Below are 23,978 nucleotides of genomic sequence, written 5' to 3'. Positions count from 1 at the left end.
TAAGCACCAGAGGCCTAGTGTCTAATTTCCTGCAAACATGCCATTGTTAATTTGGGAAGCATATTTAGGAGGTCCGATGTGACTTTAGGAGTGGAATATGCTTGCCTTTCTCTCTTCCTGCCTTCCTCCATTTACCCAAACATTAACAAGCAGAGCAGTTACTTCAGGCTTATCAAACTTCATTCAGTGGCACATTTCTAAATATGCTGTGAATTACGATTACACTCAACACACAGTTTCTGTACATTTTAAAGCTTTGTGACATTTAGCTGTTTGATTCATCTGAAATTTTTGTGCGAGACTAGGGATCCATAGTCTTCTTTGTTTTTTCTGTCTGGATACTTAATTTCTCAAAACATTTAATAGCCTCTCCTTTCTCCACCAATCTGCAGTACCACCACTGCCATACATCAGGGACAGAGTAGTAATGCTTAAATGAGTCATGTCATGTGCTATAGTGCCTGCTAGATTGTAGCAACTATTATTTTTATTGTGCATAATAAAGGTAGTTGGGGTAGGCAGGAAAATGTCTCTACAAAGATGCTCACATCCTGATCCCTGGAACCTGTGAGTCATATGGCAAAAAGGAATTAAGGTTGTGTAGTTACAGGAGGAAAGAATGTTCCCAGCATGGGGTGAATAAACCAGTGAAACCAGTGAAGCCAAAATCAGTTGAGGGAAAACCTAAAGTGGGGGAAACCCATTTATTGCTAACAAGAAGCCTGGTTCACGCCTCTCCTTCAGCTACTCCTGCTCACCCGTTTCTCTCCATCCAGGGGCACACTCGCCACTCGCTGCTCATAAACACCTACTGATATGGAAATGGCTAAGGAGAGAACAGTTTCTCTCCACCCCTTGTAAACACTTATTGATATGGAGATGGACTAAGGTCAGATGAGAGATTCTGGAAATACAGCAATTTTACCCTCATCCCACCCCTCCAGAATTCTTGCCATACAGTCTACTAAGTTCCCATCTTCCATAACAGCCCCTAAAAAGCTGAAAAACTGGAGAAAAAAGAGTGAGACAACTGGAGCACTGTAACTAGACCAATAACATACAATAAAAACAGAAATAAATCATGATAATCTTTAAACCGGAGGATTCAGCTAGGTTCAAAGTCCTGTGCAGATTAAGTCCATGGCTCCCCCATTCCACAGGAGGAGACCTGCAGCTGAACTAGTAGGGAGCTCTGAGCAGGACAGCAAGCAGCAGCTGTGGCCAGGGGGTGGGTCCAAGCTGCAAGGACTGTAGAAGAAAATAACCTTAAGGGCAATAAGATAAATGTCTTAATGACACCAGAATAGGCAAGTATTGTCCATCAGGTAGGATGCATGCTGGAGAGTGGTCCTGTGATAGGACAGTGGCAGGGATGGGATTTCGTCCTGGTCCAGTATACCAGACTTTCACCCTGGGAGAGTTACAGATGGGTCAATATATAGGGCTCCTGGAGGTAAATGTAGTGGCCATAAAGATAAGACAAAACTTCTCCATAAAATGCTCTCACCTCCCAGCATTTTTAGGTACACTACTGTGATCTTTAGGGGCCACTCTGCTGTTACTCCAAGACCACACCAGTGACCAACTTCCAGGCCTTGTTCTCAAGGTGCCAGAATGGCCAGCCATCGCTGGTCCATGTCTCAGAATGTCCAAGGCCACATCCACTCAACAAAGTTTCCAGGGCTTAGTGCAGTTGGGACTGGCAGCAGGATGTTGCTCTGCTGACCATATCCTGGCTTCAATAACTCCTCTTTGGTTTGTACATACAGTTGTATAGGAGAGGCAGCAATGTGTGTTAGCATATCCACAGGGCTCAAGGCTCTTTTTAGGGCTTCTCATTCAAACACCATATTACTGTCCATAAGCAAACTGACCAGCTCTTTCTTGTTTCCAGCTGACTGTCTTTGAACTCAACACATAACTCTTTTCTAAGTCTCCAGCCTGCTGGCCTCCTCCATCAGACTTTGAGAGTGGCTCTAAGGATGAGTCTTCTGAATTGGTTGTGGGGTTTCTGGAATTGACTGTCTAATCCGATTAGATTTAATGACTATTTCTAGTAGTAAATAAAGCATTGATAGTCCACAGCAATAGAAATACACAAAATATCGCCATTAGGGTCTCATAATTAAACACTTAGAAGAATCAATGATCTAGTTGACCGTGTATTTAATACCTTTGAGCATTTTTGTCAAGCTAACAAATATAATGAGATTGGTTGGTTGTTCCTAAGGTCACTGAACATAGTGAGGAAAGAAATGGATGAGGGCAAGGATTTGAATTCCTAGCTCACACATCACATAAATGACCTGAAAGCTTCTGTGCCTGTCCTATAGTAAGGCCTGTATCTCCTGTAGGTAAGAACTGAGGTTGCTGAAAAACAAAACCAGAATCTCATCGTGTGAGTGACTAAATTACATTACAAATCTAAATGCCAGGCTCACAAGTTATTTACTGTTGAAGGGAGGGCATTGATTGGGAAGGAACACCCTCTTAAAGTTAGACTGGGGATGCGGGGAAAGCTACTCATGAAGCGTGGGAATGTTTGAGCTCCTAAATTCTGATGAATCTGTTTTGCCAGAAGAATTAACATCTCCACCCCGAGTAGAAGCAGTCCCTCCACCCCTGTCTCAAATTAATCCTGAAGCAGTTTCCATGCAAGACAACAGCTGATTCCCCTCAGGACTGACCCCCTCCACTGCTTTTTGCTATTACTGTAGATATAGACCTACAAGTAGACTCAAGTCCCAGCTGACCACTAAAGGTGAGGTACAAAGTATGACCCATGAGGAGGTACACTACATTCCAAAAAACTATTTGAATTTTCTAATTTGTACAGACAAAAGTCCTGGAATGTGTGTAACTAGGTATTAAAGATGTGGGATAGTAGCAAAAGGAACATAAAGTTGGATCAGACCAAAGTTGTTGATAGGGGCCCACTTAGCAGACATTCTACATTTTAATGTTGCAGCTATCAAAGTGATAAAGAGCTTTAACAGTTTGGTTGGTTGGCCTAAATATGGACTAGTTTGTTGACCATACTGCTCACTAACCAAAGTGTACAAGCTAGTAATGCCAGACATGCCTTGGTTTACTGCAGATGAAGGGATTCAAAGGCTTAGGGAGACTGGAGTGTTAGAATTAAGATCTACTCACAACCATAAAAGTGTCCCTACAAAATTCATATGTTGCAGTCCTAACCCCCAGTACCTCAGAATGGGATGTTACATGGAGATTGGATCCGTACAAAGCAATCAAATTAAGATGAGGTCCTAAGGGTGGGGCCTGATCCAATATGACTTGTGTCCTTATAAGAGAGGAAATTTTAACACAAAAGTTCACATAGAGGGAAGATGATATGAAGAGATGATCACATGAGGCAATCACACAAGAAGACCGTGATCCAGAAGCTGAAAAGAGCGGTCTAGCGCAGATTTCCCCTCCCAGCCCTCGGAAGGAACTGACCTGGCTCACACCTTGCTTTTAGACTTCTAGCCTCCAGAACTCTGTGACAATAGATTTCTGTTTGAGCCACTCAGTTTGTGGTGCTTTGTTTTGGCAGCCTTAGCAAACTAATATACTAAATGTCCAAGAAGTTCTATTTCTGTTCTTATTTTTATTACTGCTACATTTTGGAAAGAGTAAAATATCAGTTAAATTCTTTGAAATCTTTTATCTGTGTCAGAAGAGCAACTGCCCACCATTGCCATCATAAACTTAAGTTTAAATGTACTACTTTTATGTTCAGGAGTCAGCAGGCCTACCTTCTTGCTGGCTTACTACATTTTTTTTATTTTCCACTTATCTTTGTCATCCTTTATCTTTACTTATTTTGTGTTTTGTTTTCTTCTTCCTTCTTGGCTACTAGTTTACACCATTTCAACCAATAGACTTTTCCCTTAACTGTAATAGGAATAGGATTGGTCATTGCCATTGTCTACTTGGTCCTAGACAAAGTATATCACAATAAAATTTTCATTTATTCAGGAGCAATATGTGTTCACATTCAAAAGAATGACATTAAAGCCTTCCTTCAGATTTTTCTCATTCCTCATTGATTCTTCAGCATTTTGCATGTAATAAAGATACACCCCGAGTCAGTACTTCAAGAAAGATATCTTTATTTGCCTTCTTAGAACCCTTTCTTCTTCATCACAAGGTGAAGTTTTAGAAGGACACAGGTCTGTTAGTTAAATGGAATTACAGGATGTTCCCTATCAGCCTCCATCTAGACAGCTTTTCAGCTCAGCTCTTTTCTTACATCTTTCTCAAATCTATCTCACCAAGATATTTTTCTGACACAGTTTTCATTTCTGTCTGTGTAAACAAAATGATCATACCCCCATGTATTTGAAAGTGGGTAGACAGGGCACCATCAGAAGCCAGAAATCATGGCCTATTACTTCACAAGCTGGAATCACATCTTATAAAATATTTTAAAATAAAATATTTCTACAAATATTGACCGCTCCCCACATACACTGAAAAAGAGGCTACCGGTAAACTCAAGATGCATGCAAATATAAATACAGGTGTCTCAAAGTCTTAATGAAATTACGGGCTTTAATAAATTCAGAAGTGTAAATGCTACAAACTTAGAAAAACATCATTTGAAAGGTTAATTACTTGTATTATTCTCACACTTGTTTTTAAGTTTGAAGAATACATTTTTAAATTCTTGTTTCAGTCACCCTGTAGACAAAATTTCAAAAATTAAATGAAAATCTATTACACAATTCTAAGCAAGTACAAAAGAAATGAAAAGTTTTCAAATGATGTCTCTTTTGTATTTGTAAGCATTTATACTTGTGGAGTTATTAAAGTCTTAAAACCACACTAAGACTTTGGGGACACTGTTATTAATTCACTTTTTCTCTATAATAAGTCCTTTACTCCAATATGACTGTATAATTTTTGCTTTCATGGTAGAAAAATGTTTATTTTTCAGTTTTGAATAGGGCATAGCTCAGCAGACAGATTTTGTAGTTGCCCATTAAAAGACATTGTTCGGCAACTTCCCTGCATAATAAACCAATCTTAGTCTCTTTCTACAATACATCAAAGTGAATTTCTATTGGAATTCCTCTAACATACTCATCCTAATCTGTAACTGTGGGACTTCATTGAATTTGTTTACATTTTATCTATTATTGTTGCTGAGGGCCTGGATTAAAAATCTACTATAAAGAAAATGTGAAGTCTCTTCCAAAAAGAATATTGCAAAACAGAAATCAAAGACATAATTTTACTACTCAATCTGTGCAATATCAGTTTACAATTAAAGAATGATTTTAATTGTCAAAATTTTAAATTTTATTAAATGTTTGTGGCAAGGCATTGAATAAATTCCAGACCTATATAAATACACAGGCAGCTGTTTGTAATTTGCATTTTGAAAAAGCACAATGTACTTCCTGCGTCTTATTTCAGAATTTGCATTTTATTATCTTTGCCTATCCACTATATAGTATGGAGTACTTGAACATCTTATTTGTATTTTCATTTTGATTGTAAATCAGATGATGTCTGACACTTTTCTCTTTTCTCATTTTTCCCTTCTCTCAACCTCCAGGTTTATTTGCTCCCATTTCTTCTTGCCTCTAGTAACAAAACACATGAAATACTTCAATTATTTTCTTCTTCAGCATTCTTCAGTGTAACCAACATTTTATATGTCTTTGGCCATTACATTACCATAAATCTAAAGGCAAACCAAAAACTAAGCTTGTTGTTTTTATTCATAAATTTTCAAAATGCCATTCAGCTATTTGCACGTCTTTCTGAAGCTTGCTGTGTTTTGAATTTGGATGGAGGGATGGAAAGGAAAGCAAAAAATACTGTGTATAATACTGCACCATGGGGCACCCAGAATAAACGGAATGGATGTTCCATCCAATGGAGACAGATGCCTCCAGTCACACCAGCTGTGTCCCTATCAGAAAGGACATGTGACGTCAAGGAAAGGCTGCCAATGACAGTGACACCTCTACACACCTTCAGCTCCTTTCCTAGATTCCCACAGACACATTTTGCTCTCCTAGTGCGTTATTCTCAGAGCATCCAACAACATCTTCCCCATTTCTACTCCTGTGGCCTTGGCTCCCAGATTTTCCTTAGAGGAACAGACCAGTGGTAGCTTGTGCTTTCTGCCTCCTTTCTCCAGCAGTCCAGCTGTCCACTGGGAAGTGTTGACATCTCTCTGACCTAGCAGGAAGTACAAGGGAGGAAACTCAAGCCAATGTTTCTCTAGTCTGGTGATGACCCCAGTTGGAAAGGATAAGAGTTCAGACATTCTAAATTTCCCAGTCTAAAGCACAGGTAAACAAGGAAACTAACTTTATTTTGTTATAACTCTATTTAATCTGTCTTAACTCTTAGTCCCCCCATTCTGCCTGATGTAGAAAACTTATCTAGTCCTTTGTACATAAACTTAGTCCACGTCAGTGATTTCTTAGTTACTTCAGGTTTATATTTCAGTCACACTGAGATTTAAAATTTTCTCTCAGGGTTTTTCTCCCTTTCTCACCTCCTTGCTGCTCCCCTCATTTCTAGGGTTGGGACAGAGGAGAATGGTTGCTGCTGTGGGATAGCTTACAAGAGAGTATCATCTCGACAATCTTGGGTGTCAACAAGGTCTGGGTCATGTGCTAGTGAATCAAGGCCCAGATGACGTAGTCTAGGGTCTCTCAAACTATAATATGCTTTCTAATCATGTGAGAGTCTGGCTAAAATGCAGATTTTGATGCAGCAGATCTTAGATGGAGATTCTACATTTCTAGCAAGCTTCCAGGGGATGTCATTGCTGGTGGCCCTCAGACCATACTTCAAGTAACAAGGGTTTGACCAATGGATGATGGCTTGGTTTCCAATCAACTCCTTGGCAGAGCAATCTATTGAGATCCCAGCTGAGTTCTCCCCTGTAATAGGCTCCAACCGCAAAGGCATCATTCTGATGCCATTCCTGTTGTCCCAGTCAGGAGACTTTGCATAGACCCACTGTTCCTCTCTCCCAGGAACTCACTTGCACTTGAAATTCACAAGAATATATAATGCAAGCAAGCTTGGAACTTGGAAATCTTAAGAAGCTTCTCATGTTCAACACAGCCTGCTCTCCCCTCCAACCCACCACCATCTGGTATTGAGAAACTCTCTCTAAAACTTCTCCCTAGACTGCATCTGGGAAGTGCAACGCAGTTCCTCTTTATGCTCAGATTCTTATAAACTTAAGAGGAATTCTATTATTGACCTTCCTGCCAGCCACCTGGCAGAGCTGGAGGTGGTAAGAGACGAGGAGGAGATGAGTACTGAATAAGCGGCCCCACAGTGATCTGTTCTCCTGCTGCCTTTCCATTCCCTCCTCTGTAATTTCCAGGTTGAAAGAAAAGAGCAGCTTTGTCAGCTGACATCCCTCGTTACATTCCCTTTCTTGTGCCATACATGGACGGTACATGTTTCATGCTCTGAAGTGACAACACCTTCCCCCAAATCCTTCTGTAATTCATGTTTAACTATCTGGGATGGGACAGGAGCTGTCACTGGGACCTGGGGGTGAGGTGTACATCCTTTGATTCTCCAAAACCATCCCACCCACAAGGAAACCATGGAAGAAAAAGATGTGGCTTGGCAATTTGCAGTTTCATCCAGGATTTTTGTCAACTTTTCACCTCCTTCCTCCCTAAACTAAGTGCAACCACATGTGAAAACCCACACAAAATTAAGAGAAAATATACTCGGTCAAATAGTGCTACAAGCAGAGTTCTCTTGCAGAACAACAGAATTTGGGAACAGATGGGAAAAATGAAAAACAATTAACTCCAGTACATAAATATATATACAAGTTTGCATATTGCATCACAGTTAAAGTTCAAAGAGCTTAGAGAAATAATGCTTTAGAAGATTTCAGCAGTTTATCTTGGGAAGAGGATAGTCTCTAGTCTGGATGTGTTCTGGCTCATTTTGGGAAGCTCTTACAAGAGCTTATGTATTTCAGATGATTCTGAAAGTTCTGGGCTATCGATTTAGGTAGGGACTCCCTATCAAGGGCTTTTTCTGAAAGGTTCATTTCTCTGAGAAGTAACTGAAACCATTTTATCCTGTGTGGCTTCCCAAAGCCATTGAGCCAGCTCCCGGATAAGGTAGAAGAAGCTTTTAAGCCAGAGAACCACCTGAGGTCAGATCTGCTACAAGCCTCTACCCTGAGGTTCTTCCCAGGGTCCCCACGCCTTCCTGGAGATCAGAGCACAACAAGGGGGAGACCACAGTCGCTCTGAACCTCCTGGCCTAGAAACTTCATCTCTGATGCCCTTTCAGTGTGTACCAGCCCATATTTGTCTATGGTGGACACAGTAAGGCTGTAATATTTTGGGTCAGCATATGGTTTTATATCTTTGCTTTGCAGTTCAACAAAGAATGCATCTTAACGTATTATAAAATTGCTGCAACTGCTATACTTATAGCCTAGGAGAGAAGTACATTAAAAGATTTCTGATAACACATAAAAATGAACAAAGACGAACACAACAATACAAAGTAAGATGGCTAGTAGAGAGAATATCTAAACAAGTACTTGTTTATATGCATTGTGAAAATTTTCTAAATTTTCTAAAATAAGTTGTTTGAGCTTAAAAACTTGTCATTCATTTTCAGAATTATATGATGCATTAAAATCACTAGTAAATATTTACCTGTATTTATCTTTTCAGTTTTTGAATATGTTTTTGAAAAAGGAATTCTTTTCTGCCAGGCTGAACCATTATATGATGTTGACATATATTTATCTGAGAAAAAAGGAGACTGGAATTGAATATTTTATAACTTTAAAATCATAGTGCAGGAATATTTTAAAGTTACTCTTTCAAAGCTAAGGCATCAGGGACATGAGTTTATTAAAAGACCATTTAAGTTCTCAATGAACATGGTTACACATCTCTTAATTAACTGTCTTGTTCCTCATATCAGGCTCTCTCCTATGAGGCTAAGCTAGACGAGAATATGATATCTCGGTGTAATGGAAAGATTACATTGCTTTTCTTTGCCATGATTTTACAATTTTTAAAAAGCTTTTTTAAAAACTGGGAGGAAGGAAGCAGAGAAGGAAGAAAAGGAGAAAGGAAGGAAGGACAACCTGGAAGGTACAGGCAAAGTCCCTTTCCTTCCACGAAGTGACTCCATGATGGCAATAATCGCTCTGCCACAGTGAACTCTCTGCCCCGGGAAACCAAAGCATTTATATATTGACTTGGTCTTTAAATGTCTACTTTCCTCTGATGGCTCTGTATTTGAACAGTTAACTAACAGTGATATATTTGTGTTTTCAAGTATTACCACACAGCTGTGATTCTCAAATAATGGTCCACAATAATCCTACGAATTTATTTTGATTTTTCCGTGTTGACATTTGCACAAATGGTGCAAAAGCAATAGCGAGTGTAAGTGCAGCCACCTTCACACAAATCTAGATAATGGCACCAGGCAGTTCTGCTGGCCATTGTATTCTTCACAGGTGTCTGCTCACAGTAAAATAACAATAAAATTGATTTTTTAAAATTAGTAAATAAAATGAAAAGTCTGCTTTACCTATTGGTATCCTTATTTTTATATGTAAATCCATACATCATTCTATTCTAAAACAAGGAGAAGAAAAACAATTTACATAAAACTAACTTCTATTTAAATTATAAAAGAAAAGACCTAAAAGAAGCAGAGTTTTTACTTATATTTCAGAAAGTACACAACATTCAGAACTGCCCTGAGTAGACTGTGAACACAGGAAAATACAAGCATGATATCACAGGGAGCTGAGTGGACTTTGCAACCCAACTTTAAAAGAGCAAAATTCATGTGAGACAGGAAGAAAAAGAGATTTGGTTCTCTCCTCCCTTGAGGCCTGTACTGCCTGACACATACTGTGATTTTGCCTGTTACGTGATGCAATGATTTAGAAGCAATCTGTGTATGGTGGAAGAGATGAGACGTTGTCAAAAATAATTGCCATTAACCCCCAAACTAACCCTTTCCAAAAGTAGTCATGAGGTTCTCAAGAAAAGCTGAAGCACTAGCATGAAGTGATCATTGAACAATGTAGTTAGTGGAACAAGACAAGGTCAACCATTTGAAAACAATCGTTAAGGGTGAAGTAAAGCTATCCAGGGGGAACAGAGTGCTGTGCTCTGAGACAAAACTCTAGGGAGGTTCACAACAAATGATGTCACCCAACATGTTTTCTTCCATATCCTTTAAATCGTGTATTTCTACACATGGAAGAAATCCCTTCACTAGTTTTCTAAGATGTTATGGTGGTGATGGCCTCGAAAAAGAAGAGAAGGTGGGTAACAGTGAAGGTCAGTTGGACCATCCAGAAATTCCATGGTGATGCAAACTATAGACATGAGTAAATTATGTAAGTAATGAACCTCACCAGGACAGCGGTTGGGTTTGGGTTCCTTGTTAACATTGCCTTTAATGTAGGAACTATTCATGGGCCCGCTGTAAGAAGGTGCATTCAACGAGACAGGTTTGACAGCATCTCTCTGAGCATGGATATAGGATGCATTTTCAGCATTTCTGTTTTTATAATTGCGATGGTCCCTCATTTTATTTTGGGAAATTGGTGCCTGTACCACTGTAAAAGAAAGGGGGAAGGGAGTGAAAGAAAAAAAACAAGCTGATTTCAAACCCATAATTAACACATTGCATTTTTAAGTGCTTAACAGCATAATGGGAGACAATATAAGCTAAAAAGACTAAGTTTATTGAAGTTGGTTTGACATCTAAAATAACATCGCACAGTCATGATTAGTTTTTCAGGTAGAAAATACCATTTCATATTTAATCTCTTTTCAAATTATCAAAATACCAAATATAAAAGAAACTTTACCTCTCTACATTCCTGGGCCAGGAGAGTTCTTTGGTTCATCATAAATCCATTTCCTTTTTTTCACACCTTTAAAATCAGGCTTCCTCACTGGCTGGACATCATACACTTAAAGAAGACACAAAATTTTTACAGTTTTTTAAGAGATGCTTTCATCTGAAAACTACTGGAGGTGATAATTACATGTCTGTGCATTGACATGTCAAGCAAGAGAAAAAAAATAATGCATCACCCTAACACTTTTTTTTGGTAGAACAAAGGGTGATTTATTTTAAGTACAAAAAAAAACTATCTTGGAAATTGATTGATGAGAAAACTTCCAATAAGTAGTATTCCTTAGAGGAAAAAATACTTTTCTCCAAAGGAAAGAATGGATTCTTTTAAAAGAACATACAATTACATTCCCAATGTTGTTTTTGAGTAGTTTTAGAATTGTTATTTTGAACACTACTTAAGAAATTGACTTAAGGCAAAATACCTCTAGTGAATTTTACCTTATTGTTTTGAGATCTTAAGAATTTGGGTGTATGGGTAGTTTGGTGAAACAAAACTGAAGAGTCAGATTCTGTATGTGTTAAGATCACTATATCATTCATATTTTACTTGCATTATTTACATCAAAAAGTATATGTACATGCTCAATTTTCCATGAATTTCTAAGGTACAGTTTTACAGAGAATCTTAAACAATGGTAGAGAGGGGCATTCTTTGTTATCTCTTTGTGTGGAGATCATGAACATTCCCAAGTAACTACTGTGCCGAGGAAATGAACATCAAGTTCTCAGTGTGGTGACATTAGCTCACTGCAGTGGACTCATCAATCTGTCTTTGCCCTAGTTCTCTACTTCAGCGTATGTGTTAAACCTTCAGTGATGCTGGGGTTCACTGCCTCTTCTCCAAATATCATACTCCACCCTTACTCTCAAGCTCCCACTCCTAGGATTTGGAAACTATATTTTTAACAAGTAAGCTGGACTTCTTGGAGTAAACCATCATGGGCCTTCCCTTCGGTTCCTAACTGGGATCCAAGAATATTACAGGGGTTCAATAAAATGAAAGAGGGGAAAGAAGGAAAAGAGAGAGGAAATGAAGGAAGATTCATTATTCTTAATTATGTCAAGAGAAGTGGCTCAGAGTACTGAATGGCAAGGAGAAGCCAAATCCAGAAAAATAATCCAGAACATAATAAAAACCTGCCAATATAACCCACTGTGGGTTACATTTAAAGTGCTATACTAATGAATCTTCTGAAAAACTGGCATATTATTAATGTTAACACCTAAAGTAAACTAGTGGGAAAGAATGTAATTTACTAGGATGTATGTCATAATTCATTGTCAGAGTTAGTAGAAGAATATTGGGTTTTTAATTCTTAATCCTGAATAATTTCCAAACCTTCCTTTTTTCTTTCTTTTTAAAAATTCTATTTAAAATAAGCAAAACAAATCCGTGGTAAGACAAATATATACATATACATATATATCTAAGGCCAAAAATTATAGAGCTAATGTCTCACTTGAAGAGGGATCCACTCTGCACTTCACACTGACATTCTCAGTAGCATTTAACAGATGCGTTGTAGGTACTAATTGGGTAGTTAGGGAACACTCTGGATCAGGATTGTCCTTGTTATCTTTCAAAGCAAATTAAGAAAATAAAATGTCAATATTAGTAGAAGTGTTTCAGTTGGAATTTCACTTTCAAACATATGATGGATGCACCTCTTTAAAAAATATGTATGTATATTAATTTTTACCATGTATCCATGAAATTCCCTAATTACCACATTTAGTCCCTAAAGCTTGTCATTAACAAAACATTAAAAATTCAGAAATACAGCCATTATCTTCAATATGTAAATTATATATTTCTGGCAATATTTTTAATCCCTCCAAAGTGTTAAAAGATGATCAATTTAACGTCAAATGGTCTGATTTAAATTAAAGTTCCAGAAATATTTAAAATGTAATGACTTTCACATATTCTATGCTTACAGCTGGGCTATCCAACAGAGCTTTCTACAATGATGGAAATATTCTAAACCTGTGCTCTCTGAAGTGATTGCCACTAGTCACATGTGGATGCTGACACTTGGAATTTGGCTAGTGCAAACTGAAGAGCTGAACTTTTCAATTTTACTTCATTTCGATTAGCTTAAATTTACACAGCCACATGTGGATTGTGGCTATCATTATTGGTGTAGTAAGAGTTTTTGTTTGTATTTTTCCTTTTAATGGTTTGGGCAGACTTTCCCATCTCTGAATGAGAAAGAGGAAGAGAGATTTACAAGTAATTTTCCATAAGAATAATTTGGACACAAGTGCCTTAATCTATTATTGAGGACATTTATTTAACAGTGGAGAAAATAGTAGGTGAAATTGGTTAATATTTGAATGGAGAGTATGTGAAGCCATCCTGCCATTCAATTACAGGACTGGTATACTTTTAGTCTGTGACTAGCTGCCCAGCAGAGAGGTACCAGCTCGGATTTTGTAAGCATAGTAAGAGCAGTATAGAACTATAGAAGATGTATTTTATTATTATATCTCTTGATTAGTAATAAACCAAAGCTAGTAATAATTATAAATGGGGATGTCATGAGATTAATACTCTTCACAGTATTAAAAAAAAAGCTTTCTAAGAAAATTCAATCATACTGAGTATTTGAAGCTGAAAAAGAAACTAAAGTTAGGACTTGGTATTACCATTTGAGAGAACTAAGAACTGCAGAGCTAGCAAGACTCGTATGGAGTCCAACAGTCCAGTATTTCAGATAAGGACATGAGCTAAAAAAAAGTCCCATTGTCAAACAATTAGGGACAGATTCAGGGAACCTTAGGGCTCTTAACTCCTATTTAGTGCATTTAGTAGCAATATATTTTTATTTATTACCTTGTCTCTTGTATTGGTTTCTAAAGCAGTCTAACTTTATGAATAACTTGTCTATTCAAATTACAAATGGATTAAAATTATAGAATGATTAATTACCTTTAGTATCTGAGCGTTTTGACATGGTGATTTCTTTCTTTTCAGGTAAAGCTTTATTTTTGTCTACTCCAAGCACTATGATCCTCTGTCGGACGTGGCAGTCACCTCCTAGGACAACACCTTACTGTCAGTGGCAGTGATGGCAGTAAGTTGTACAAAACCATCTTTCAACACAGATTATCCACACCTACAATATCCCTTTTGCCCACTTTTGTCAAACACTTCTCAGTGATACCATCCCCATCTCTATTCATATCATATATGTTTAGATTAGTACATGTGCAAATTTGAATATGAATATTCAATATGTACACTTGCATACAGATAATATGCAAGAAAATTCATAGTCAGCACATTTTCCTTTAATGTATAACAATCTTTATTTCTACTTCTTCCACCCTTTAGAGATACAGTAAATATAATTTATCTTCCATATAATATCTTCAGAAATATGAAAGTCATTTTTTATGTTCCTTAAAGGTCTTGTTTTTCAGAATAAAAATCTATAGTTGCTTTAAATATTACTTATACACTAAATTTTCAGATCCTTCACCATACAACTTACCCTTCCTAACATAAAATATGTTTCAAGTAGCCTTCTTTAAAAGTGACACTGAATATGGACTACACTATGCAGAAATCAGTGGAACTGCTCTAATAATAGTTCACGTTTATGGAGCATTTTTCTATTTGTCAGAGACTCTGTTGAGTACTTTAAATGACTTACCACATTTCATTATCTTCCTATACTACTCCTAATAATTCAGTGTGAATTTACCTTAGCTATTTGGTAGCTGACAGATGTTACTGACTCATTTGAAACTCTGTGGCCAACAAAAAATACTTTTTTCTTCACCATCTCTATCATGTCAGCTCTTTCCCAATTTTAAGAAAACCCGCCATGAATATCTTGAAACTAAATAAAATGTAAGACTTTATGTTCATCCTTGTGTGAGTTTACCTTGTTAAATTTGACTCATTGTTCCAGCATATTAACTTCCAGTCATCTCTAAATTTTAAGTACATGTCCCTATTCATCCATTCAGTTGTTTAAACATAAAATCATTTTTTCTACAAATATGTATGGTGTGTACATCATGTACCAGATAGTCTACTGCAGGGATTCACTTACAGCAATTGATTATATACAGTTCTTGGCCCCAAGGAGCTTACTCAAAGCCAGCAAAAAATGTCAAAAAGATTTTGAAGAAACTAAGTTAGTTATGAGAGAGAAAATTCAAACTCACTTTTTAATATGATGATATATTCAGAATCAGCCAGTAATAAATTAACTCACTTCCATTTTCAAAAGCAGCAAGGTCAGTCCTTGGTTTTCCATCCAATGATGCTTTCATCTCCCCTTGCTTTTCACATAGGCTAAATTTTTTTGGAACTGTAAGACCATCCCCTAGAAGTTTTTTAAGAAAGAAAAAATCATCCCGGAAACGACTACATGCTTACATAAGTTTGTGATAGAATTCATGATGATAGTAAAATCCTAAAAGTTAATGCAAGTGTTGTTTGCATGGTGATATGATGAAAAAAGTCGATTTATAAATACATAAATTTTAGGCGAATGTTTTAATTATCAGGAAAGCAGCAAGCAAATTGATTTGCATGTGTGGATAATTTATCAAATGGCAATTTAAAAATTCAAGCCTTCTAACACTATAGTTTGTACATAATACATTTAGTCTATTTGATTTGCTTTTCATATAATGAATTGTGATACTTCTTTTGTTTTTATTTATATACCATGAAAAGAAAATGAGTAAAACTATTTGTGTCTACTACTGACTAAAAAATGCTAATTGAACTGTGGTAATTAAATAAGTCTCACCATTTTTCTTATATATCTCTAGATAATTTTCTTATAAAATAAACTATTAAAATGAGAATAAAAGAGAAATGAAATTCTAATACCACATGTTATTCTGGATTGGGTTCTAAACCAGAAAACTACATCTATTACACAGGAAGAATTGCTTCCAAAGAAATATGTAATCATAAAAGCAAATTATTTACAGAATTACTGCATGGAATGTAGTGTCACCATGTGTTTATGAAGGCTCCTCATTCTGTGGCATCTCTGGGAAAGCGTAATTATATTAATAGCAGCTTTTCATGTTAAAGTTAAGGTCATCTGAGAAAAGCACTTCATTCTCACTCTCAATTCTGATGTCTTGTCATTTAACTCTACTGTACATCTTACTAAATAATTCACAGCCTATTGGACTGAGTATCCTTCACAAATCACCTTGAAGCGCTGCCTTGTCATCCCTTACCTTCTTGCAATTCACTGCCATTTTCCAAAGGCTTTTCTAATTCTTTTTCTGCGGTAGAGGTTAGGCTTTTTGATGATGAAATATCTGGAGAAGTATAAAATCTGTAGAATTCACCTAATCTCCCATAAGAAAAGTGATGGTTAGCATATCTGTCACATCAAATATTAGAAAAATCCACAAATGTTTGATTTCTTACCAGATTTATAACATATCTCCTTTATTGCTCTTTGTTCTTCAATTTCTTCAGGGGTCATTGTCCGTAAACTAGATGCATCTATAGGATATATTTTTTAATTAAATTGTTCCAAAGCCAAATAATCTGAAAATTTATAAACCATAATGAAAAATCCCAAATATTGTTTTCATGGATGGATTACTAGTTTTTTTTTTAATCTTTAAGATCAGTAATTTGCATACTGGCAAATGTTTCTAATTGCTGTTTTTCATGTATTAGAATCAGTTGAGAGAAATGAAATGCCTAATCACACATTATGCGTGTGAGATGAGAAGCAGGAGGGATAGACTCACGCTGAGATCATGTTCTTTGGAGGAGGATGTGGGTTTGGGGGATGCGGAGCTACAGCAGTAACATAAAGGAATGAGTAGTTCTGTGTATTACTGAGCACAGAGGCTGTGGTGGTCTGGAGCCCACAGGATGTGTTCAACGGCAGGAAGGAAGAGTCTACTTTTCTGCATGTTTCTCTGCATGTTTCTCTGGCACCACAGTTTTCTGATGATATGGGAAGAATAGGATGCACTAGGCTGCAGAAGACCTGGGTTCTAATGCTGTTTATAATTTGGCAAGGTTTCCTTGGGATAATACAGACGGTAGCCTTTATAAACTATAAAATACTCCATGCATATCTAGAACTTCCAGGATTAAATATGAGACAGATGTAAGCATATATCAGACAGAAGGATATGTCAATATTTAGTTACATATAAATAAAAGATACATAAATCACTTTTATCAATGTTCAGTTATATATAAATAAAAGAGGTTATTAGTATCCCTGTAAACAACTGTACATATTTAAACATGAGATCTGTCTCCCAGCTATTATACAAAAACCTTCCAGTCCAAAAGAGCATAAGCATGTGTAGACATAGAATAAATTAGAACATAATGATTTTAATATACTTAATAAAATTGAAATCATTTTCACACCCAAATCTGCCTTATATATCATGAACCTCTAACAGTTAAACAAACGTATGAAATATTGTGAGGTCTTTTAATGTGCATTGTAAATCTGAGAAAAGGCTTACTAACCATTTTGTTCATCATCCTCCTCTTCTTCCTCAGTTTTTATAACTAAAGGATGGTGAATGGGTAGTGAAATATTCCTCTGAGGTTTCAGGGGTTCCTAACTCTGGGTTGGGGGTGGAATTCCTTGCTGAGTTTCTTACTGTAGTCTAATACCTACGAAGAAAATGCAACATTTCAGGCTTTTCAAGATACATATTATGCACATGTTCAATGATCAACCATCGTTCTCCTGATTAGCTACATAATTTGTTTTAAAAAATGTGTCTCCTTATTTCTGGAAAGGTTATTAAACAAACTTACAAAAAATGTCAACAATTTGCTAGTTCGTAGGCTTTAGATGGTAATTATAACCATAATTTAGTATACCAAATTTTTTATATAAATGCAAAGTGATATTACTGTATTCTTACATTAGATCTGTGAGATAAAAATAACTAGTTGCATTACAACAAATTTAAAAAGACAAATTTACATAAGGCATAGCTTATAATGGTAGAATATGTATGTCCAAAAAAGGAAAAATAATTCAATAGTTCTCATTTTCTGTGGCTTGGGGGATGATTTCTTGAAAGTAAGAAGAATGATATTTTCAAATTCTTCTATTAGCTCCACTGCAGATTGGCCAAAGTCCTAGATTATACTTAAATGTTCTACAACCTTCAAAACCAACCTGCAAATAACAGAAAAAGCTAGAGAACAGTTGTGTCTTCTGTTATTGCTAACTCAGCTCCCATTGTTTTCTAAACCAGTAGTTAACAAATCTGGCTAATTATCAGAACCAACTAAAGAAATTATTCAAAACATCTTTCAGGTCTCTGCTTCTGAACTACTGATTCAGCAGGTCTACATTAAAGCCTGGAAATCTGATACTATTTTTTTAAATGCTTTAAGTAATTATGAAATCAGCCAGGTTTAGAAACCACTGCCCCAAATCAATGATCATCTTAGCAGGGTCCTGGGTTATAGGAAGCCTTTGGTGGATATGCCATCTCAGTAATTTGAAATAAATCAACCCTATTCCAGATTCTCAATTTCCACACATTTTTCCTTTAAAATTGGTTTGCTTGAGAACAGACCTGAGTTCGCAAAAGCCTTTCCTCCAATATACAAAGAAAAAGTCCTACCCTTCACACATGTCAAAATTTACTATAGTACATTGACCAAAAAAGAAATCTTCCTTTACTGCTTAATCAAACTTCCATGAACTTGTAGGGCTTTCTCCAGTATCTTGATTTATATGACATTTCTACCAGTAGAAAATCATGATGTGGTAGGCAGAACAATGGCCCCCAAACACGTCTATGTCCTAATCCCTGGAACCTGTTTCTATACTAGGTTCTGTGGGAAAGAGAAATTAAGGATGCAGATGTATTTAAGGATGCAGCTATCTTAAAATTGGCAGGTTATCCTGGATAATTCAGGTAGGCCCAATCAAAAGGGTCCTTAAAAGTGGATAAGAAAAACAGAGGAAGAAAACCAGGAAAAGAGATGTAACAATTGAAGCTAGGTCAGAGTGATGCAGTGTCAGAAGGAGTTTACTACTCATTGCTGACCCCAAAGGTAGAGGAAGGGGGCGTGAACCAAGAATACAGATGTTCTCTACAAACTGGAGAAGGCAAGGAAACAGACTCCCTCACAGAGTCTCCAGAAGGAATATAGCCCTTAATTTTAATCCAGACAAATCTGCACCAAATTTCTAAGCTATAGAACTACAAGACAATAAACTTGAGGTGTTGAATCCACTTGCTAAGTGATAATTTATTACAGCAGTGACAGAAAATGAATTCACATGGTATTAGAAATAGTGGTATTCATGTTGGAATGTTCTGAATTCAAATACACTGTCGTAGTTAAGAATTTTTGTTGAAAAATTTGCTTCTTCTATTTCTGAACTATTGTTAAAGAATGTATTACTCTTGAAGGAAAGTCTCATACATCAATGATACGAGAGCACTAATAAGAAACTCTGAAGGGAAGACATGGTTTTAAACAAACCTTTTTAGCCATTCTCAGTGTTTTCCAATAATTATCATCAGTTGCAAAGAAAAGCTGCACTAAATATTTGAAGCAATAAATGTGAGTCACATTTTTTAAAAGCTTTATTGAGATACAATTTGCGTACAATTCACTCATTCAAGTGTTCAGTTGAAAAGTTTTAGTACATTCATAGAAACCCAAACCCATCAGCAGTTAGTCTTCATATCTTCCCAGTGTCCCCAGCCCTACACAAGCACTAATATACTTAGTTTCTATGGATTTGCCTATTCTGGATATTTCATGTAAGTGGAATCATATACAGTATATGGTCTTTTGTACATGATTTTTTCCACTTACCATAGTATTTTCAAGCTATATCCATGCTGTCATCTATAATAATACTTCATCCCATTTTATAGTCAAATATACCACAATTTATCTGTTCATCACAGGGTGATACTTGGTTGTTTCCACTTTATGGGCTGCTATAATGTAGATACAAACATCTGTGTTCAAGCTTCTGTGTGGATGTATGTTTTGCATCTCTGAGGTATACACCCAGGAGTGGAATAGCTTGGACATATGGTGACTCTATGTAGCCTTTTGAGGAACTGCCAGGCTGTTTTCCAAAGAAGCTGTATCATCCTACCTGCAATGTATGAAGATTCCAGTTTCTCCACGCCCTTATCAACACTTGTTATCCTTTTGATTAAATCATCCCAGGGCATATGAAATGGTGTCTCATTGTGGTTTTAACTTACATTTATATAATATTAATGACAATGAGCATCATTTTATGAGTTTACTGACCATTTATATATATTTGAGAAATGTCAATTCAGATTCTTGCCCATTTTTAAATGGAATTGTCTTTATATTACTTCTATCACAGTGGTTCTCAGAGATGATTTTGCCACTGCCACAGTAGGACATATTTGGCAATGGCTAAATGTAGTTTTGTCTGGGAAGATGCTAATGGCATCTTGTAGGTGGAGGCCAAAGATCCTTCTAAACATCCTGCAATACGTACGACAAAGAAATATCCAGCCCCAAATGTCAATAGTGCCAACACAAAGAAACCTGTTCCATCAGGTTCTCTGTGAATTATTTTGCCCTTTAATCCCCTTCTTCCTTCCAACACGCCCTCCCCAACCCTTTCCCTTTGGTAATGACTAGGCCCTTCTCAGTGTCTGTGAGTCTACTGTGATTTTGTTCCTTTTGTTTTGCTTTGCAGTTATTTGGTATTTGTCTTTCTCTACATGGCTTATTTCACTGAGCATAATATCCTCCAGCTCCATCCATGTTGTTGCAAATGGTAGGATTTGTTTCTTTCTTATGGCTGAATAGTATTCCATTGTGTATATGTACCACCTCTTCTTTATTCATTCATCTACTGATGGACACTTAGGTTGCTTCCATATCTTGGCTATTGCAAATAGTGCACCGATAAACATAGGGGTGCATATGTCTTTTCAGATCAGGGAACTTGTTTTCTTTGGGTACATTCTGAGGAGTGGAATTACTGGGTTAAATGGTATTTCTATTTTTAGTTCTTTGAGGAACCTCCATATTGATTTCCACAACAGTTGAACCCATTTACATTCATACCAACAGTGTAGGAGGGTTCCCCTTTCTCCACATCCTAATCAGAATTTGTTGTTTCTTGTCTGTTGGATGTTGGCCATCCTAACTGGTGTCAGGCAATATCTCATTGTGGTTTTAACTTGCATTTCCCTGATAATTAGCAGTGTGGAACATCTTTTCATATGCCTGTTGGCCATCTGAATTTCTTCTTTGGAGAAGTGTCTGTTCATATTCTCTGCCCATTTTTTAATGGGGTTATTTGTTTCTTGGTTGTTGAGGCACTTGAGTTCTTTATATATTTTGGATGCTAACCCCTTATGGGGTAGATCATTTATGAATATATTCTCCCATATTGTAGAAGCCTTTTTGTTCTGCTGATGGTGCCCTTTGCTGTACAGAAGCATTTTAGTTTGATGTAGTGCTATCTGTTCATTTTTGCTTTTGTTTCCCTTGCCTGAGGAGAATTGTTCAGGAAAAAGCTGCCCATGTTTATATTCAAGAGACTTTTGCCTATGTTTTCTTCTATGAGTTTTATGGTTTCATGACTTAATTCAGGTCTTTGATCCATTTCGAGTTTACTTTTGTGTATGGAGTTAGTCAATAATCCAGTTTCATTCTCTTAACATGTAGCTGTCCAGTTTTGCCAATGCCATTTGTTAAAGAGGCTGTCATTTCCCCATTGTATATCTATGGCTCTTTTATCATATATTAATGGACCATATGGGTGAGTTTATATCTGGGCTCTCTATTCTGTTCCATTGATCTATGGGTCTGTTCTTGTGCCAGTACCAAATTGTCTTGATTACTGTGGCTTTGTAGTAGAGCTTGAAGTTCGGGAGCATAATCCCCCCAGCTTTATTCTTCCTTCTCAGGATCGCTTTGGCTCTTCAGGGCCTTTTGTGGTTCCATATGAACTTTAGAACTATTTGTTCTAGTTCATTGAAGAATGCTGTTGGTTTTTTGATAGGGTATTGCATTGAATCTGTACATTGCTTTAGGCGGAAAGGCCATTTTGACAATATTAATTCTTCCTACCCATAAGCATGGGCTATATTTCCATTTAATGTTGTCTTCTTTAATTTTTCTCATGAGCATCTTGTTTTCAGGGTATAGGTCTTTCATCTCCTTGGTTAGGTTTATTCCTAGGTATTTTATGCTTTTTGATGAAATTATAAGTGGAGTTATTTTCTTGATTTTTCTTTCTGCTAGTTCATCATTAGTACATAGGAATGCAACAGATTTCCGTGTAGTGATTTTGTATCCTGCAACGAATTCAGTTACTAGTTCTAGTAGGTTTTTGGTGGATTCTTTAGAGTTTTCTATGTACAACATCATATTGTCTGCAAATAGTGACAGTTTAACTTCTTCCTTACCAAATTCAATGCCTTTTATCTCTTTGTGTCTTCTGATTGCTGTGGCTAGGACCTCCAGTAGTATGTTGAATAAAAGTGATGAGAGTGGGTATCCTTGTTTTGTTCCCAATCTTAGAGGAAAAGGTTAAAGCTTTTAGCCATTAAATATGCTGGCTGTGGGTTTGTTGTATATGGCCTTTATCATGTTGAGGTATGTACCCCCATATCTATTTTGTTAAGAGTTATCATGAATCAATATTGAATTTTTTAAATGACTTTTCAGCATCTATTGACATGATATGTGATTTTTGACCTTTTTTTAATGTGATGTATGATATTGATTGATTTTTGAATATTGCACCATCCTTGCATCCCTGGAATAAATCTCACTTGGTCATGATGGATGATCTTTTTGATGTATTTTTGAATTCAGTTTGCTAATGTTTTGTTGAGGATTTTTGCATCTATGTTCTTCAGGGATATTGGTCTGTAATTTTCTTTTTTTGTGGTATCTTTGCCTGGTTTTGGTATTAGAGTGATGTTGGCCTCATAGAATGAGTTTGGAAGTAGTCCCTCCTCTTCTACTTTGTGGAATACTTTAAGAAGGGTTTGATAAAATTCAGCTGTGAAGCCATCTGGTTCTGGAATTTTGTTCTTAGGTAGTTTTTGATTACCAATTTGATTTCATTGCTTTTAATTGGTAGGTTCTCTGTTTTTTTATTTCACTTATTTTTCTTCAAATATTGAGTGTAGATCTTTTATTAGGGTTGTATCACCACATAAGAAAATATCTTTTCATTCTGTGGCTTATCTTTTTATCCTTTTAATGGTGTTTGGTGAATGGAAATATTTATTTTAATATATCCAAATTTACTCATTCTTTCTTTAATAATTTTTTATGTCCTTATTACCTTCTGAAACCTTTAAAAATTAGGCTTAATATACCTAGAATTGGTTTTTAGATACAGTATAAGAGTAGTCCATTTTTCCCTCCTTAACTGAAATGGCCATCCTTTACTCGTTGCTCAACCATGCTACCTGTTACAAATCAAGTATTCATCTCTGCAAGGATATTTTTCAGCTTTTCATTGTGTCCCACCTGTCAGTTTGTTTAGTCATTGTCCTAAAGCCTATCACTTTTTAGGCTTTCATATCTTATTGAACAAGTCCTATCATTTTATTGTTTTTGAAGCAGTCTTGACTATTCTTGGTTCTGCATTTCCATACAAATTTTAGGACCTGTTTGAATTTTTATTGAGATTATTTTTCTTATAATTATTTACATAGATGATGAGTATCAAACCACTATGGCAATTCAAATGTCATTGGAATGAAATTTTTATTGTTAAATGTCAGTAATGAAAAAAGTCAAGTACATCCTTTGCAACTATTTAAATTTATGATGAGTTTAGTTAGTGAAAAATATTTTATGGAATAGTTCATTTACTAACTAAAAAACATTAAAAATGTACCTTTAATCTTGGCACATCTTTATTTGCTTGTTCAAGCTGAAGTTTTAGTTCAATATTTTCCGATGACAGCTTCAGGTTTTCTTTTTGAAGGTCCTGTTCTCTTTGACCATGATCTTCTGACTCCATTTCTGAAGTCTTCAGGAAAATGAAGTTAGGAATATTTTTAAGGCTTAATAAATA

The 23,978-nt window shown here is 36.3% G+C and overlaps 1 protein-coding gene and 2 pseudogenes across 3 annotated transcripts in view; 1 reads left to right on the top strand and 2 right to left on the bottom strand.

Moving 5' to 3' along the window:
• The window catches only part of LOC130682338 (metallothionein-1A-like), a 64,946-nt gene that overhangs the window by 28,275 nt on the left and 12,693 nt on the right, over positions 1-23,978 (top strand). For 2 of the 3 annotated variants that reach the window (XM_057496722.1, XM_057496721.1), the window contains one exon: positions 13,904-14,003. The exons of the other annotated variant lie outside the window; for it this stretch is intronic. The gene's annotated coding sequence lies outside the window, so the exon portion shown is untranslated. The remainder of the gene's footprint in view (positions 1-13,903; positions 14,004-23,978) is intronic. 3 annotated transcript variants of the gene reach the window in all.
• LOC130682341 (uncharacterized protein C12orf50 homolog) lies at positions 5,576-16,397 on the bottom strand (annotated as a pseudogene).
• Positions 14,014-23,978, bottom strand: part of LOC130682340 (centrosomal protein of 290 kDa-like) — a 35,895-nt pseudogene continuing 25,930 nt past the window's right edge.

The sequence above is a fragment of the Manis pentadactyla genome, unplaced genomic scaffold, assembly GCF_030020395.1.
Source record: "Manis pentadactyla isolate mManPen7 unplaced genomic scaffold, mManPen7.hap1 scaffold_296, whole genome shotgun sequence".
NCBI classification, from domain to species: domain Eukaryota; kingdom Metazoa; phylum Chordata; class Mammalia; order Pholidota; family Manidae; genus Manis; species Manis pentadactyla.
Note: the sequence above shows the minus strand (reverse complement) of the source record. Positions and strands in the feature narration are given on the sequence as shown.